This window comes from Phascolarctos cinereus, unplaced genomic scaffold, assembly GCF_003287225.1.
Source record: "Phascolarctos cinereus isolate Bilbo 61053 unplaced genomic scaffold, phaCin_HiC Scaffold_4;HRSCAF=312, whole genome shotgun sequence".
Taxonomy (NCBI): domain Eukaryota; kingdom Metazoa; phylum Chordata; class Mammalia; order Diprotodontia; family Phascolarctidae; genus Phascolarctos; species Phascolarctos cinereus.
This window is the reverse complement of record NW_027555847.1, coordinates 488,638,608-488,659,173: the sequence shown is the minus strand read 5'-3', so window position 1 is coordinate 488,659,173 and position 20,566 is coordinate 488,638,608.

Sequence of the window (20,566 nt, the reverse complement as noted above, 5' to 3'; positions counted from 1 at the left end):
GTTGCTGCTCTGAATTGGTAAAAGGACTTTTTCACCCAGAGTTATTTGCACCAATGAAATCACAGAACCAGCAAAAAAAGAGAGAAAGGGAGAAAATATGTAACATATGGTGAGTTCTTAGTCTATTTTTAGTGGATTTTTATGATACATGCAAATGTGTATGTATTATAAAGCACTGTGAAATAACCCTTTTTAAAAAATTAAAGATGGATTAAACAATATCAAGAGTGCTTTAGATCTGCCTCTTTGTAAATGTGGAAGAATGGACAAGATGACTTCTTAAGATAGCTTTCTGTCCATTAATTTTTAAAGTTATATTTTGTTTTTATTCATCTACACTTGCTTTTCTTCCCCATCTTGACCATCTAGTAAACTAGCTCAGCTCTACACTATCCTCTCATGATTCCCTATCTTGCTCTTCCAAGACTCAACCTTGGATCACTCCCACCATTTGCTACCTTCACTCCTACAAAAGTGCTGCCGAAGGAAGTTAAAGAAAATTATGAATCTGTGCTGACTGGGTCCACTACAAATGTATTTTGCATAGCCTCAACTGGGCCCTCCCTACTTTTTACACCTCCTTTTACACCTCCTTAATTGACTCATTATCCAGCTCACCTCAGCAAGTCTTCCAAAATTTTTCAATCCTCCTCAAATTTCCCATGGCTCCCCTTCCTCAAAACCTTTCAGCTGAGAATTTTGTCTCAGATTTTACTGAAAAAATTGAGGCCATTTACGAAGAGTTCCCTTTTGTCCCTTCCACCTCATTTCACATTACCCCATACCTTTTGCCACTGCTTCCTCTTTCATCTCATTCATATAATGAGCGGGTCCTTCTCCATCCCAAGGCAAACATATCTACATGAACAAGTGATCCCACTCCATCCCATCTTCTTCCATAGAGTGTTCCCTCTCTCTTTCATCCCTACTCTCTCCTTGTCTAGTGGCTCCTTCCCTATTGCCTACAAACATGCCACTGTTTCCCCCATCCTCAAAAAACCCTCACTTGATCCATCCATCTCAACTATTATCCCATATCTCTCTTCCCTTTTGTGGCTAAACTCATTGTGAAGGCTGTCAATGATAAATACCTCCAATTTCTTTTCTCTCACTCTCTTCTTAATTATCTACAGTCTGGCATCTAACCTCATCATTCAACCAAAACTGATCTCTCCATTTACTAACATCTCTTAATTGCTAAATGTAATGGCCTCTCAATCTTCATCCTTCTTGACCACTCTGTGCTGCCTTTATACTGTTGATCACCGTCGTCTCCCAGGAGGCCAACCTGTAACCAGAGACTTGGTGAGGTCCTCTCCCTGTCCTCCTAGCTCACGGGACAATGAGTGTGAGACCTGGCTCTGCAGGCCCGCACACCCCAGCCAGAAGACTATGCCGGTCCAAGGGCCAGCTGCCAGTGCGTGATAGTCACGGGCCAGGCCAGGGTGTTTGGGCAGACTCGGCTGATGCAACCCCCCCCGACCCCACCCCCAACCCTGGGCTGCTGGCCCAGCTCAAGGGATGGTCTAAGGCAGGACCCTGAGATGCCGCAAAGAAGGAAAGCCTGTCTGGTCATCACCTATGGGACCTCATGCCCCTCTTCTTTTTAGGTTTTTGAGACATCACTTTCTCTTACCTAACTATGCCTTCTCAGTCTCTTTCTTCATCTGTGTCACTCCTATTAATTGTGAGTATTCCCTAGGACTCTGTCCTGGGCCCTCTTCATTTCTCTTCTTCTCTCTTCTTTCGCATTATACTATTTTACTTTGTGATCTCTTCATCTTCTGTGGATTCAATGATTATTTCTATGCTGATGATTCTAAGATTTACTTATCCACTTTATTCTCTCTACTGACTACTACTCTTACATCTCCAACTGCCTATTGAACAATGCAAACTAGATAACCCATAGCCATTTTAAACTTGACTCGTCCAAAACCAAACTTCCCTATGACTGTTGAAGATATCACTATCCTCCCAGTCACCTACACTCACCACCCAGGTATCATCCTTGACTCTTCATTCTCTCTCATCCCCTATATCCAAACTCTTGCCAAGGTCTTTCAATTTTACCTTAAAAACATCTCTCACATGTGCCTCCTTCTCTCCTCTGACCCTGTCATGACTAGTGTAGGCAGGCCCTCATCACCTCACACCTAGACTATGGTATTATCTTGCTTATTGGTGTTCCTGGTGCACCTCTCCCCATTCTTGTCCATCCTACACTCAGCTATGAAAGTAATCTTCCTAAAGAACAGGTCTGTCCATATCACTACCTCCACCCCACTTAATAACATCCTGTGGCTCCCTGTCATCTCCAAGATCAAATATAAAATCCTTTGGGTTTTAAAACCATTCATAATCTGTCTCCTCTACTTTTCAAGTTTTCTTACACCTTACACCTCCCCCATGTACTCTGTGATCCAGTGACATTAGTCTTTCTTTTCCTTGAACAAGAAACTCCACCCCCAGACTCTGGGCATTCTCACTTGCTGTCCCTCATGCCTGGAATTTTTCTTTCTCTTCATATCTTCCCCTTGGCTTCCGTGGCTTCCTTCAAGTCCCAAATAAAATCCTACCTTCTACAGGAAGCCTTGCAGATCCCCTTTAATTCATGTGTCTTTCCACTCTTGATGTCTAATTTACCAAGTATATAACTTGTTTGCATATAGTTGTTTGCATGTCCTCTCCCCCATTAGACTGTGAGCTCCTTGAAATCAAGTGGTGTCTTTCCCCTTCTTTGTATCTCTAGTGCTTTGCACAGTGCCTGGCACAGACATTTAGTTAATATTTATTGACTTTTTCATTAGTATTGCTTAAAAGTCCTCTATTTCATTAAATATCCATTCTTTTCTCCTGTAGAATTATGTTGTTGTTGTTTGTTCTTCATTTTCAAAGAGGATCAGTGACATCACAAGGTGATGTTGACTCATGCATGAATTTAGCTGAGGTAGAGTTGCACAACATCATCAGCCTCACTCTCTCTTCCAGAGTCATCAAAGTCCAGTGACAAGACAAAAGTCAGGATGGTTGGCAATGGGAAAGGATGCAGTGGATAACTTTGGCATCTTCCATGCCTGACCAAGCTCTAAGGACTCTACAATGCCTGCTTCAGCTGCCTTCATGGCCATTGGAATAAATTGTCCATTCTACCTAGGGAAGTCTTCACATGCTTAGGATAGACAGTTTCACTAAGTCACCAAAGGGGTTGAGGCCCATCAGTAACCCTCAATCTGGTTTATTCGATCTGTCAAGACAGTTTGCCAGGGTGTGGCCACTGCACAGGCTACAACTTCTTGAAACCACAGGTAAGAATTGAGTGTGAGGTGGGCACCAAAGGTGTATGAGCAGCCATGAAAAGGAATCAGCAAGCCCACATACCAGAGGCGCTAGTCCTCCATGAACATCCCATATACTCCACTGTTTTTGAAGAATCCTATCTGTTGCAGGATTATGCTGTTTTATTGGGTAGGTTATTCTTGGCTGTAATTCTAGTTCCTTTGCCTTCTGGAAAATCATATTCCAAATCCTTCATTCGTTTAGAGTGGCAGCTGCTAAATCTTGTGTAATTCTGATTGTGGCTCCATGATATTCAAATTCTTTCTGTTTGCAGTATTTTCTCCCTTACCTGGGAGTTCTGGATTTTGGCTATACTATTCCTGGAAGTTTTTGTTTTGTTTTAAAATTTCTTTTAGGAATTCACCAGTGGACTCTTTCAATTTCTATTTTGCCCTCTGGCTCTAAGATATCTGTGTGGTTTTCCCTTATAATTTCTTGAAATATAATGCACAGGCTCTTTTTTTTAATCATGTTTTTCGGGTAGTACAATGATTGGTAAACTATCTCTCCTTAATTCATTTTCTAGGTCAGTTGTTTTTCCTATGAAATATTTCACACTTTCAATTTTTTTCAGTCTTTTGACTTTGTTTTATTGTTTCTTGATGTCTCGTGGAGCCATCAGCTTCCACTTGTCCAATTCTAATTTTTGAGAAGTCATTTTCTTCAGTGACAGTTTTGTGCTTTTACTACTTGGCTGATTTTTATTTTTAAGAAGTTATTCTCTTCAGTATTTTTGTGCCTCTTTTGCCAAACTGCTTACTACATTTTCATAGTTTTCTTGATAGCTCTCATTTGTTTTCTCAGTTTATCCATTACTATTCTTATTTGATTTTTAAATAAATTAATTTTTCTTCTTTTTTGTCTCTTTTTAACTCTTCTAAGAATCATTGTTGGGCTTATGGTTAATCTGTATTTTTCTTTGAGGTTTTGCTTGTAGATGTTTTCAAGTCATTGTCTTCTTCTGAGTTTGTGTCTTTAGATTCTTGGTGTCCATACTATTTTTTTATGGTCATATTCTCCTTTTTTTTGTCATTTGCTCATTTTTCTAGCCTACTTTTTGATTTTGAGTTTTATCTTAGAGTTGGGCTCTGCTTACCTCTGCGGGATGGGAAGGTGACCGCTGCCAAGCTTCTATCTTTCATGTGCTTCTATTGTGTTCACAACTCAGTTTGTGGTTTACTTTTTCAGTGCTTCTAATGTGGTATGATGCAGGAAGAAGTTTGGGCAGTGCCTTTCTGGTCTGTACTCTGCTCCTTATACAGGTAGAACCCACTCCTCTCTGCCCTGTAACTATGACACCAGATCTGAGTACTAGGTGACAGAGCTGCTAGATAGCAGTTATTCCTGCTTCCAGTGTTAGTATAGAGATCCCCTGGGATCTCTTTCTGCCCAGGTGTTCAGTCACCTTACCATCCCTAAGTGCTACACTGCTCTCCTTCTCTGCTACTGCCATCATGCCAATATTACTTTCACTCTTATGCCGTGCTCCTAGCCAGCATCTACCCCAGTGTTCCTAGACCTCTATGTCTGTCTCCTAAGATAGCCCGGGCTGGAAAAATGGTCAATGTGACTTTTCCTTGGCTTTCCTACTCAAAATTCAACTTGGTGTATTTTCTAAGTTTTTATGAAAGAGGTTTTGGGGAAACTGAGGCAAAGTTGCTAGTTCTCTGCTATCTTGACTTTGCTGAATAAGTGTTTATTGATTAAATTTCATTTGTGATTTTATCCTTCTCCCTTCCCCTAGTCTAATTATAATCCCTTGTAACAAAAGCCAGAAAGAGGGGGGAAAGTTCAGTAAAACAAACCAACCTAGGGATCAAACCAGACAGTAATGTAATGATCCACATCCATAGTCCCTTACTCTCCAAAGAAAGAAAGGGAGATACATTTTCTAATATCTTTTCTATGGCCATGTTTAATTAATATAATTGCAGAGTATTCCATTTCAATTTTTTGTTCTTTCCAATGATATTGTTGTCGTGGTGGTATATATTATTTTCTTGGTTCTTCTCATTCCATTCTGGATCAGTTCATTCAAGTCATTCCATGCTTCATATTCATCCTTTCCTGTGGTAATCCATTGTAGGCACTTAATAAATGTTTATTTATTGATTATATTTACACATCATATTTTTTTTAGCCATTGCCAATCAAAGCCCTTCTTTTTTATGATTGAATGACTACTAAGAGAAGAGTACTGTGGCGGAGACATTTTTCCACTGAAAGAAAGCTAGAGGAAGTCTTATGGTAGGGTCTGTAGACAATAAAGAGAGCCCCTTCTGTCACACCGGGAACACATTATACAAATACCTGCTTGTTCTATGAGCCAGTCTCATTTTAGATGATGTCTAATGTTAGAAAGTATTCTCTCTCATTCTCTGAGCAATGAGCTTCTGTCAGTTGGTCCTTCTTAATTTTTTTTCTTTTTCTTACACTCCAAGAATTCTACAAACATTTGACATGTGAGAATGAGAATTCTAGTAGCTTGAAAATAAACATTACTGCAGTTTTATATCTGTGGATTTCTCTGTCTTATAAAAGAGACAGGAAGAGTAACTGGGAGCAGCACACAGCTTTAGATTGTGAATTTTAGCAAGAACTCTTTTATTTGTATATTGTAGGTAGAAGAAGGCAAGCTCTATTTATACCACAAAATAAGAAACAGATAATGATTTATACCCACCAGAGTTTTTCCTTTTGTGGGTACTTGATCATAAATCCTTCCCTAGGTTATCGTTGGTGTTATATATCCTATAACACTTGAGAATTAAGAAATAGGCCCTAAAAGGAATTCTTCATGACCGAGGCTTTTCATCTGTACCTGCCTGATATTGCTTTTGTCAGACAAAGAAATATGAATGAACACAAATGAAAGGTTTGAGAAGAGAGACCACATTTCAAGAGTGTTTTGGATTTCTCTGCCTCACCCCTTTACCTCTCAGCATTATTATTGTTTTAATACTGTGGCCTAGGTGAGGCTAAAATGCTGGGTGATGAAACATGCCAACATTGGAAGAGGTGAACTACACAAAATTTTTTGTGTGATTATTTTGAAGTTCTCTTTAGTTTTTCAACTATTTAAAGATTTTGGTCTCCCATAGGGGGAAAAAAACAAAACTAAAACAATCTCTCACCAGTTTTGTTTTTGTTTTTGTTTTTGTTTTTATTTTTGTCTGACAGTCGATGAGATAAAGCCATCTTTCTGGTCATATTTTCAGTTATGGACAATAGCACCATTAACAATTTGACACTCAAATATGTAAGTGACAATATGGTAAGTCAAAAAGAATGTTGAGTTTAGAGTCTCCTCTATGTGGATTCTAAAGCCCTTCACAACTTGGTCCCAAAGTACCTTTACAAACTTAATCTGCTTCTCACATTCTACAGACCAGCCATCTTGATGCTCCATGTGCACAGCTTTCTATCTCTTACTTCCATTTCTTTGCATTTGCTATTCTCCATGCTTAGAATGAACTCTATTACCTCTATCTTAGAACCTCTACTTTCCTTCAAAATTCTGCTCATCACCTTTTACTTGAAGCCTTTCCCTATTCACTAAAATCTGTGATGCCATGATATAAATCCCAATGTTACCACTTACTACTTTTGTGATCTTAGAAAGTCTCTTATCCTTCTGGGCCTCAGTTTCCCCATCCATAAAATATGGAGGTTGAACCAGGTGACCTTTAAGGTCCCTTCTAGCCATAAATTTACATTTCTATTATCCTATGATCTAGGTACAATTATATATCTGACATATGAGAAGGAGTACAGGTCCTTGAATTTTGGAGATTTACTATGGCTTTCTTTCATCTAAATGATGTTCCATGTCAGTATCTTTAAAATTTTTTTGAAAAGTAATTAAAAGAAGCAGTTTGCATACACACAGGTATATGTAAGCGCATACAATGTCACCACCATTGTTTCTATGCAAAATGGTTAAAACAAGGAAGAAGATGGTATATGAGAAAGAGATGTTCCTGTATTATGGCTTAAAATAAAAGTAACAGGCTCTTGGTCAGCGATGGAGATCACATATTAAGAACTGTTAAGTATGCATTTAATTGAGATGATTAGTAACTTCAACAAATCAACAAAAAAAGACATAATTTCTATATAGCCAAGACAAAATCAAGGAGCAATTAATAGACAGGGAAATTCCATTCAAAATAACTACACAATGAATAGCTATATAAGGGCCAATCTAGCAAAGCACACTTAATGTTCATGTGGATACAATTACAAATTGTTCCTTAAATAAAAAAAAAGATTCAAATAATTGGAGGAATATTCAGTAATCATGATTAGACTATGCCAATATAATAAAAAATAACAATACTACTGCAATTAATTTAAAGATTTAGTGCTGTACCAATGAAACTATCAAGAGAATACTTTATAGATCTAGAAAAAAATAATAAAATTCATTTGTAGGAATAAAAAAGGCAAAATATTTTTTAAGATGGGTAAGAATGAAAGGGAATTAACACTTTCAGACCTCAAACTATATATTTAAAGCAGCAATTAGCAAAGCTTTTGGGTACTGATCAAATGAAATAAAATATGAATAGTACTTTGCAAATATTAATACCTTATATAAATACTAGCTGTTATATCACCATCATCATCATTATTGCTGGCTTAGAACTAGAAAAGTAAATCAATGGAACTCACTAGACAAGAAAGAATCAGAAATATTTCAACTTCATAGTCCAGCATTCAATAAACCTACATTACATAGGAAAGAGCTTTCTATTTGACAAGAATTTCTGGGAAAATTGGAAAGCAGCACGGCAGGTGTAGAAAAGCAACTTACTACCACAATGAACTCAAAATGAATACATGACCTACCTATTAATGATCATAACATAAAATCATTAGATCAGGTAACTTTCAAAGCTATGGCTAGAGGTTGGATTTTTAAGTCAATAAATAATTGTAATTACAATAGCTTGAATTTATATGAAGCTTTAAAGTTTGCAAAGCACTTTACATACATTGTCTCATTTTATCCTCACAATAACCTTTTGAGGTAGATGCTATTATTATCTCCACTTTACAAATGTGTAAACTGAGGCTGACAGGGGTTATCTGACTTGTCTAGAGTCAATAGCTGATTGGAATGCAGACCTTTTTGACTCCAAGTCCAACATTTACTGGACCACCAAGGGAAAAAAAAATCCACGATGACTACAGTAATATACCTGGAAAGAATAACAATCCAAACTGAAGGGTACAAAATTATAACTGACTTTAGTCTCGAAGAATATATGTGAGAAAGCACCTCCCTCACTACTTTGAAGAGATGGGGGTTATGTGTATAGAAGTGTATGAAGTCAGACTTTTAAAATATCTTGTTTAATTTTACTGAACTGTTTTTTTCTTTTCTTTTAAACTTCTGGAGAGGATATGTAGGGAAATGTATGTGATAAAAGCCCCCCCAAAAAAACCCCCACAAAAGATGTCAATGCAAATTTATTTTTTAAAAAAGAATGCATTTGCCCAGGGTGTTGCAAATACAACAAACTGAACCTTAAATGGAAAAGGAAGCACAAGGGAGAAAAGAGTCTGTTCCTCTAGAATACCAGATATTGAGAGCAGTGACACTATAGGATGAAGAATAGCAGTAGAGTCACCCAGAAATTCATAGGAGACAAAACAGAGGCAACAATAACATCTGTCCTCTCAGGTATCCAGTAGGGTAAACTAGAGCTCCTAATGCAAAGAGGCAAAATTGACCTGATGGATATCACTGAGACTTGTTGGTGGGATGAATCCTAGGACTAAAATATGCCTCTGGAAGAGTTTACCTTATTTAAAAACAATAGGATAAGGAAAAACATTGGGGGAGGAGTGGTACATAAATTCATTAGGTATTAAGAAGTCATTTTCAATTCTGTTCCTAATCTTCCAAGGTACTGTACCAGAAATAAGAAAAAAAAATGTTATTTTGTACTTTGCATATGAAAAACACTTAAATATTTGTTGCATTGATTGACAGTCTGACATTCCCTTTGGCAACTACAAATAGCCTGAACATTTTTATTCTATTAAAAAAAGATCAGGCTATTCAACAAGTCACATAGCATAGAGCCAATGCCCACACTGAGCCTTGAGTCCATGGAATAACTATGATATGATAAGAAAAAGAAGTAAAAATGATATTTTCATTAGAGTATACTATGGGCCTCCTAGACAGAAGGAAGAAATAAATTAAATGTACAGGGAACAGATTCAAGACTGTTACAAAAACATAATATAATAGGGATGGGGTATTTCAGTTATTAAGACTGTGCTGTACTGAAGGGTATCTTTAGGATTGTAATGTACTGAAATGTTCTCTCTCTCTCTCTCTCTCTCTCTCTCTCTCTCTCACAACACACACACACACACACACACACCACACACACACACACACACACACACACACGAAGTTGAAATCCAAGATTAGTCAACAGATAGTAAGAAAGCAAGCAGCTGCCTTCCATGAGATCACCACTTAACATTTCAGACTACTGAAGTAAAAGGCAGTTGTGGCTACTGAATCAGTAGGTGCAAGACCCTTAAGGAGAGGGAGGCTTTGTTTTGTTTTTGTATCCTGTATCTACTCTAACACCCTGTTGCAATATTTAGCTTATTTTAAGCCAAAGGGTTGTGTGCTACCTCTTCTGCTGCTATAGGGAGTTTATATGAAGGGAAAGATAACAGTACATCACAGTCATTCTAGGTACTCAGTTAAGAAAATTCCTAACTTTCAGGCAAAGCTTTGGCTCTCTAGATTAATTTGAATTTATATCTATTTCAATTTAATCCCTGGACTCTTCATGATTGAGACAAAATCCAGGCTCCTTAGAAATGTGTAGGTAAAGAACCAGCGTAGCATGCCATGCCTATTAATAGTTGGGGAAGGGGAGGACATTTTGTTGGAACTTCTTTCAGTCTTTGAGGAGTGGTTGCAGCTGGTGTCTTCAGCCGGAGTCTTCAGTTTGCAGGCACATAAGGGGCCAATGGCCTTCCTCAAAATCTCCCTTCTCTGCCACAGCTCAGTCCTACTTTCTCTTTCTCCTTTCACTGGTTACCCTGGGGCCAGTTCTTCCTGATTCAGCTCTGAATATCTCTATTCCTACCTCTCCATTTCCTGACCTTCAAAATCTTTCTCATCTATCTCCCAGTTTGGCACTGATCTGCTATTTTACAGAAGACCTACCCAGCATAATTGTTTCCTCAATGAAACATCCTTCCTGTCAATGTCACTCTAGGTCATCCAAGGACTTTTCACACTTAATGTAAAGTCTTTGGTCACTTGAGATGTGTTCTTACCTCATTAAGGTTTCTAATCCCTTTTTTTTAAAGTAGGGTAGTATGACATGATTGATTTACTCAATCAATATCCCACCCTAACATGATACTTTGAATGTAGCAGATGCTTAGCAAATGACTGCTGGGTTGTATTATAGTGGACTGATGACCTTCTAGACACAGGTCTCTAGGTACCCAGCTCACCTACCCAGGGGGAAGTTTATCTGCTCAGTTTTGAGACTTGCTTTGGTGTAAGCTACTGGGACTGGAAGGCAAGTGTACCAGTTTGCACTTTAGTCCCCTAATCCTAGCCTTTCTTAGACCTCCTCCCCAGACCATGTTTCATCCCATCCTCCCATTTACCAGGACATTAGAGCTTAGATACCTTGCATTCTTGTTGTGCTTATACCTCCCCACCACCTTGCCCTATCCCAGATTTTCAATTTTTGCTCAGGGAACAATCATCAAATCAATGCTACCTTTGCCTCTAGAAAGGACATATCGATTTGCTGCCTTCTGGCAACACTCAAAATCTCTGCAACTTCCAACCCAAACTCCCCTTCCTGAGCAATGTGTCCAGATGGATGTTATATCATCCTAGTAGAATGTAGGCTTCTTGAGGTTAGATATTGTATCTCTTTTATATCTGTATACCCAGCACCTACCATAGTGTCTGGGACATAGCAAGCACTTTATAAAGGACTCTAGGAAATCCCTTTCAACTCTGAGATGCTGAGATGCTGAGATTCTCTGTGTGATCTCTAAGGTTCCTCTCAGTTTGTGATCTTATAACACTGAAAATCACTTTAAGAGATTTTACTAAAGGTAAGCGAAAACGTAAATAAACATACAATTGTCAGTGACTTCCTTTCACCTTAAAGATAAAATACAAACTCCTCTACCAGACTTCATGTAAAGCATTTTATGATTAAAGTCCTACCTCCTTTAATCTCCAATACAGCCAAATCATCCTTCTAGCTATTCCTCAAACTCCATGTCTCCCTTTTGTAACTTCATTCCTCAGTTTCCCCTATATTTGGCAACCTGTCTCCTCCTCTCCTTTGCCTTTTAGAAATTTTAACTTCCTTCAAGGTTCAGCTCTGGTATCATTTCCTGTAGTATTTTTACCATTCTCCTTGTGGTTAGTGTTCTCTCCTTCCATAAATGATCTTATACTTACCTTTTTGCATACATATGTTATTTAATTCCTCCCCTACACTCTAGAAGGAAGTAAACTGCTTGAGGGTAAAGGACTGTTTTATTTGAGGAATTTATATTCACAGGGGTAGCTAGGTGGCACAGTGGGTAGAATGTCCAGCCTGGAGTCAGGAAGACCTGGGTTCAACTCTATTCTCAGATACTTATTACCTGTGTAACTCTGGGCAAGTCACTTAATCCTGCTTGCCTCAGTTTCCTCATCTGTAAAATGAGCTGGAGAAGGAAGTGGCAAACTATTCCAGTATCTTTGCCAAGAAAACCCCAAATGGGATCACAAAGAGTCAAACACAACCAAACAACAAAAATATTTACAGGATCTAATGCAGCCCCCAACACAGAAGGGGGAATTATTTTCAATAGGCTGCATTTTATAGCTTACAAATAAACAAAATCTTCCATATCTTTTTCTTATTACTGGGGAGTTGGGATAGGATCAGATTAGAGAAAACAGTCTGCTGTACATCAAGTACAAGCCTGTCTGATTCTGAAATATATTTCCCATGAGGTTCCAGGAACTGTCACCCAGAAGTGTAGACATATCCAGTCTGACTTTCATTCATTTTTTAAATTTTATTTTATTTTATCTTAATTTATGGAATAAAACAAACATTTCTATAATGTAGTATAATTTTTAAAAATGATTGCACATGAAACTGCAAATCTATTATGTACAACTTGCTATTCCTTTTAAATATATAATAAAGTTATCATGTAAATTTCTTTTTTTTCTTCCCTGCCCCCTACTCCCTGCCATAGATATGATTGCCATTAGACACAAATATGCATATTACACATTTTTCAGAGAAAAGAGCAACAAAGAAATAGATTTGCTTATGTCCTAGGGTCTAATTGTCATTGCTTTTCTTAGTCTTAGTGTTCTCATCAGTAAACTGGGGATAGTGGTAACACCTGCCTCACAGGGTTGCTGTGAGAGCCCACATGTAAAACATTGTGCAAACCTTAAAGCACTATTTTTAGTCCCACATTTATGGCAGCCGTTAATGATGATGGTGATGATGCCTAGCTGGCCTTCACCTTCTTTTCATTTTTTACTTAACAATTTAATATTTGAGCTTAGTGGGTATATTTATTGTCCTATCTTCTCTCTTTGTATCTCTCTTCCTTTCCCAGATATTTTCATGGCTACACCTGACTTCAAGGACATAGAAAGATGAACAGCTTCGGCTCTTCCATGGGGTTAATTGTTAACTAGGTACAAATAGAGAGAAGACAAAGCAAAGCTGAATATCGGGAGTCCAAATGGAGTTTTCTTGAAAGCTATAAGAACTTCAACACTCAGAATCTTGTTGAATTTTTTACATGTTATGATTGCCAGCAACATATGGGGAAGTGACAGTTTCTGCCTTCAGTTTGCAAGGAGATTTTTCCATCAATCCCACAAGTTAATCAAGACAAAAAAGCAGCCTCTTGTATGTTCCCTTTGCCAGCCTGGAGCAATTTGTTCAGCAGCACTGCTGAAGCAGAGATAAAGAAAATGAACATTGAGAGTTAAACAAAGGACCAGAAACTTAGAATCATATGTGAAGAATTAAAAAGGCCTCTGCAAAATGGAATGCCAAGATTAGCCTTATCTGATTTTAAAGTTATGACTAGATCATTATTATTACTGTCATTATTATTAGATTTGGTCTCCCCACCTTCCCTAGGATGGAATGGGGCCACATCCAAGGACTGATCAGTAGAGCTTTGGCCTCCTGGCTCCTGACCTGGGCTGGTTCACCCCTCCTTAGGCACCCTAGTGGCCCAGCCTTCCAGAATACTTACCATGCCAAATTTAGTTCACACATGGACTTGGCTTTAGCCTCACGAGCGGCTCAGAACTCCTGAACCCACGTGATCCACCCTCAACAGCCTCTCCAGTAGCAAGGGTTATAGGTATGAGACACCACACCCATGCTCATTTTTGACCTGTATGATCCTGGATTATTCTCTTCCTTGGGTCTTCATTTCCTCATCTATTAAAATGACACTGGATTAAGTGATGCTTAAGGTCCCTTTGAACTCAAAATCTAGACACAATCCCAACAGCCTTTGCATCTAGTAGGATGTTAAATAGGTGGCACCATGGATAGAGTGGTGGCCATGGAATCATCTTTCTGAGTTCAAATCTGGCCTCAGATTTACTTACTAGCTGGGTGACCCTGGGCAAGTCACTTAACCCTATTTGCCTCTGTTTCCTCATCTGTAAAATGAGCTGGAGAGGGAAATGGCAAACCACTCCAGTATCTCTCCCAAGAAAACCCCAAATGGGGTCAAAAAGAGTCTGAAACAACTGAACAAAAAAGGGTGTTAAACCCTGGGGTAGTGGAGTAGTGCTTTTAGATTCATTCAAACAGTTCAAAATCCTTACAACTCTAGGCAACTGAGTGACTGAGGAACCTTATAGCTCTTTCTTTCTCAGTCTCCTTTTCTGGGATATAGTTTATACTGTTATATGTTTCCTGCTGATTAATGACATTTGGTCATCTCACAATTTGTAAGACTTATGATAAGCATTTACAAATCAGAATGAGGAAGTTAAGAAATTTTCCAAAACCCTCTGCAATACTTCTCTTTCTTTCAGGCAGTTTGGGATTAAGTGACTTGCCCAGGGTCATACAGCTAGTGTCAGATATCTGAGGCCACATTTGAACTCAGGTCCTACTGACTCCAGGGCCAGTTCTCTATCTACTCTGCCACCTAGCTGCCTCCAATACTTTTAAAAATTAAATCAACTTATACTTTTTTTTTTACTTTAATGCAAAGGCAAACAGTAGGGAAAATAAATTAGAAAACATGATTCAAGAAAAAGATGCAAGGCCAAAGGTTTATAAACTATATAGATACCCTATCATACATACGTATAGATACATATGTGTGTGTGTATATGTGTGTGTATATGTATACATACATATATAATATAATAATATATACATAATAGTTTATTAAGGGAAACAGTTAAGCATGGGCGTGCTTAATAGCAAATAACATTACAAAATGAAATTTATCATATTGTTAACAAACATTATTATCATGGGAATAACTTCTAAATCAACTTTGTGTGTAGAATCATACCATTATCTTGCTAGAAAAAAAAAAGATAAAAATGAATACCAAAATAGAAGTATATAAAAATATGGGAAGGGTGTCATGCAATTGAGGTAACAATAACCTGACCTTTTTAAACAAACTGCTGAAAGCAAAAATATGGAAAGTGATAAAGGAAAAAAACATCAACACAGATTATCACCATGTCCTAAAAATTTTTAATAATGGAGATCAATTACCACAATTAGAAGATGGAAAGAACATAGAACCCACCTCAAGCCAATGAACATTTGATCTTCTTGTCAAGCTGGGCAGCCAATGGCAACATGTTTAGAACACAAAGTCATTTGCAAGATCTTAGAAAGAAGGATAGTGGAAAATTATAAGGAATATCATCTCATAAAACAATGTAAAGGAACAAAAGTTTACAGAAAACTTGGCACAAAACCTAAATAAGCCAGATCATCTGGAGAACATTTAAGGATGAAATAAGGAGATAGACCCTGAAAAGGTAAAAGTGGAAGATATTTACCAAGATTTTTGTAACTTTTCTCAATCAATGATAGTAGAGCCAGTACATTTGCATTTTAACAACAAAGTCTTAATTGGGTCATGAAAAAGTAGAAAATGGTAAAGAAAAGGAAGATGGGAAGCACAGGAATAAATAAAGGAGATTCATGCTAGGGTCAACACAATTTTGAGGGTATTGAGATATTGATTCATAAGATAATGGAAAGAGGTGAAGTTACTAGGCTTTAGGAAAATAATGGACCTCATTATTACCAAAAAGGTGATTGAGAAAAATTTTATTAATAAGTAACAATTCATGTGGCTACTTTCCCATATCTACAAAATCTTGATGAGAACAGTTCAAAGCATTTTGTATGATTTTACAATATGCAAAGGAGATACTTGGATAAAGTATCTTTTTTTTTGCCCTTCTAAGTCATTTAAAAATATTTATCAAACAATAAATAAAATGGAATCTTGCATTCTCCATACCCTTTGGAAAAACTCATGTGACTGTAAAGTTAAGACATGCTTTATAAATGTATGAAAGTGAAACAATCAGGCTTCTGCCAAATATTTTATATTCTAAGGCATAGCACATCTTTACAGACACACAATTTATATAAAGGTTAAGAAAATGTAAGATCTCATTGTGCTTATCATTGAATATGAAAACAACAACAACAATAACAATTCTGATTTGATAGAACAAAAACCTCTTTAAAGGCTCTCTTACAGCAATGTATCTTCCTTATACATGTGAATATCATCCAAGATTATTTGAATGATATAACAGCAGAAATCACTTTATTTAATGACTCTGATTATTAACATCAAGTGAGGCATAGAACAGGGAACAATGTACTTGCCAAATGTGTTTGTCATTATCATGAAAGACATCTAATGTGGAGTCCAAATGCAAGAGGAATTGCCTATAGATGGTAAAATTCCTCCTGATTCTTCTGGTTGCAGATGGCATTGTGGATTTCATCACATCCAAACACACTGTGGAGTCTTCTAAATGTGATCACTAGTCACTCAAATGAGTTTGGCTAACAAATCACATAGTGCAAAAGCAGCAAATTGATGAGGAATTCCAATTGGCCCAAATAATGATATGTCATTGAATCAACAACCTATGAAGGTCTTCTATCTATCTTGAATAGACACTGCACACAAAGCAATGAGCTGTACCTAGGATTGGACAAGAAGAGAATAGGCTGCTTTGCCTGTACCTATCCCTTTCTTTCCCTTCATAAGGCCATTACAATACTTAAGGTCCTACAATACCCATATTCTATTATTAATACTTTGACAAATTGATGATCACATCAATGTAATTACTCCCGCCAGCAGTACAGATTAAACCCAATTATGCCTTCTCATTGCATAAGACCTTTGTCCAAATCCTTACACAAATTCTTCACAACAATCTTGTTTTTAGGAAATTTGGCAGTGCTTTTAATGACTTCAACCTTCTCCTTGAAACAAAAGTCAATATCTCTTTTTAATATCAATATTCTTTTGTATGGCTATATGCATCAAAGAGTTAATGTTGCAGATCACCAAATGGGCAATGGAGAGGTGTGTTGTGGGTGTGAATAGACTGTGACATGGTATCAGTAAAGAACTACTTAAGAGATGCAACATAAATTATTTTGCCAGGGAGAGGTATGACCTAAACAGGAGATGATCTGGTCATGTAGAACAAAGGATAACCAATACACAGCCTGTGTCCTCTGTTGATATATATGCAATACAAAGAAATCCAGAAGAAGACCCTACCTAGCTCATATACCAACCTGTTGTGAAGAATTTTTGGGAGGATATAGACAAAGATGTTGCATAATGACAAGGCATGGGTAAGTTATAATCTGCACCACTGGAGGGAGTAACTACATTGATAAAATCACAGATTTATTAAAGTATCAATAATAGTTAGGAAAAGAGCATCACAGGGCCTAAACTATGGTGATGACCTTATGAGGGGAGAGAGTGGGACAGATAGATACAATAAGTGTTGTGGAGACAGAGGTCATCAGGCATTTGAGAGGATTGGATAACAGAGGTGAAAGAAAGGGAGGAAAAGAATCAAGGATGACTCCAAGTGTATGGATTTGGGTCATTTGAGGGTTAATGGTGTCATCCAACAGAAACAAAGAAGTTTGGAAGGTAAATAAACTCAGGGAAAAGATAATGAGTTTCATTTTCTGTAAGATGAGTTGGAGGTGCCTTCTGAATATCCACATGGAGATGTCTAGCAGAGTGAGACATGGGACAGGAATTTGATGAAAAAAAAGATTAGGATATAGATATAGAAGTCATTGGCATAGCTATAATTGAATGCATGGTAGGGAAGGAGAAATAGGATTAGGTCACCAAGAAAAGTATGGAGAAAGAAGAGATGAAGGCCCAGGACAATGCCTTGGAGGACATATGATTTAGGGAGCAAGAGTGGATGACAGGGGCAGCTAGGTGGCACAGTGGATAGAGTTCTGGCCCTGGATTCAGGAGAACCTGAGTTCAAATCTGGCCTCAGACACATAACACTTACTAGCTGTGTGACCCTGGGCAAGTCACTTAACCCTACTGTCTAGGCCCCCCCCCAAAAAAAAGTGGATGATAAACCAACAAAAAGAAATGGAGAACTCAAGGTAGGGACAGCTCTACACCCCTTGCCAGCAGGAAGCAATTTCAGAAACCAAGACCTTCACCCCTTACCCAAAAGAATTTGTGTCCCATTTGTTTGAGGGGAGAATGATGAGGATGGGATCTAGACCCCACATGGCCAAATCTCTGGCACCTGAGGCTATAATCCCATCAACTGACCTTTCATTGTGGCTACACCCAATCTCCTAATTCTGTTACCCTTAATCTAGCCTAGCCTTCCCTTGTCTCACCTCCCCATGGCCCCAGGTCATTTCCCACCCTTAATCCTATATAGGCTCCATTCTCCCTTGGCCACCTGGTCTGGTCCCTGGAGTTCTATTACCTCATAGACTAGTTGGCCACTCCTAGATCCCTCTCATAGTCTTTCTGAATATAAAGTCCATCTTATCTCCATTAAGATGCTCAGATTCTTACAATCTAGTCAATAGCTCACTACTATTCAGACTCTTTAAGAGGCTGCCCAATATAAGGATGTTCTAATAAACTTTGTCTTTGGCTGAAAGAAGGCTTGGGTCGAATTCTTTCAGTCAGGACTCATGTGCTGTGATTTTGGGGTCCCAGCACCCTTAAACCCCTAAACCTCAACATTCCCACATATAGTTTATATACTATCCATTATTACCTTTAGCCAATATTTTTTCTAGCACTTGTCTCCAGTACCTAGTTACTGCCAATAAAAAACTTGCTTCAACTAAAAAAAAAATGGAGAAGGAGTAATCAGACACAAAGGAGGTGAGCTAGGAGAGAACAGTTTCATGGAAACTGGATACAACAGACTACAGATTAGAAGTAGTTAGGATGAAGCTACTGATAGAGGAAGTCAGAAGATAGGAATATAAGATAGTTCCTTTACCACTAAAATTAGTGTAAATATAATAAGATATACTATACCTTCTGTAATTTATAGTGAGAAGTTATATTCACAGAAGGGGAGTAGCTCCAAACTCAATGACTTCCTCTGTTTATTACCAATAAGCTTTGGTCAGTAAGTTGTGACATAAGTTTCTTTTACAATGATTTTTATATTCAATGGGAAGAAAGAGTCATCATTTACATTGCAACTACTAAGACTGTTTTTCAGAGGGATGTTTTTTGTGCTCTATGCTAGCCTCTTCAGGAAACTGAGTTGAGAGCATGCAACCTATTTTACCATTGGCCTGAAGGCAGCCATGAATCATGATGCTGGGTTCAGCCCTTTGGTCATCTAGAAGGTAAACTCATCAGTTCTCTTGTGAAGTGTAATATCCAACATGTCCACCTACATTCTAATCCCACCAGTGGGATACTTTAAGACAAATTGTTAGAGTAAGCATGAGTGCTTTGTAAATTTAGTTATTTGGCTTTTTGGCCTCCTTTGTTACAGCTGGTGATTTGTAAGGCTGGAAACTATTCTTCAATTTGAATGAACTTATACTTCCCATTTTAGTTCTTTCGTTAAGTCAGGGCAGATTGGGCAATCTGTAGGGTTTTTTGTTATTTGTTTCTTCTTTGGTCCCTTCTTACTTTTCTCAATTCTAACCCGTTTCTGTTATTTAGTAATAAGAATTTACATTAATCAAGCATTTTATGATTATAAAAGAGCCCGATTCTCATTTTTCTCATATTCTCTTAAGAGATAATAATTTCAGATCTGGAAGAAAACTTAAAGAACATCTGATCCAACCTCCTAATTTAGAGATGAGAAAACTAAGGTCTTAGGAATTTAAGTGACTTTTTCAAGGTTGCACAGCTATTTAGTAGTAGAGCTGGTAAGTAGTAGTATGCAAAATCAAATATTTTGATCAAAATTCAGTAGTTCTTTCATCATTCTCCCTCTTAGGGAAATTTAATCATCTCTCCTTTGATTCAGATATATCCTCACATTAAGATTTATATCTTTAATGTGTCTCAATCTCTTTCCCATTCTAATAGTCCAAGACTCCATGGCCATGCTCAGTAGCTGATGAAATTTATCACAGTGATATGGTGAAATTTTATATAATAAGGTAGTCACATTTGGTCAAAAATCATGAGACTGGTATATGTTATTTAGTGACATAGGATGCCTTGAAAGATGACAGGTTTTTCCTCAATAATTTTCAAGCAAAGCTTAAATAACCAATTGTCAGCTGCTTTAAAGGAGATTCTTAGATTAGATGGCTGCTAAGTTTCTCTGTGATTCTGTGTAAAATACAAGGTCATTTGTCTAGAATAACTATCATTTACACGATACTCTAAGGACTGTGAAGTGTTTTCACACAGTTTTGAGGAAGGAGCTTATGGATTATTATATCTTTTTTTTTTTTTGGCAATTGGGGTAGAGTGCCCAGGGTCACACAGTTAAAGTGTCAAGTGTTTGGTCTAAGGCTGGATTTGAACTCAGGTCCTCCTGACTTCAGGGCCGGTGCTCTATCCACTGTTTCACTTAGCTGTCCCCTACATCTTTTAATAAATGAAAAAAAAACCCAAAAACTAATATCTTGAAAAGTTAGGTGACTTCCTT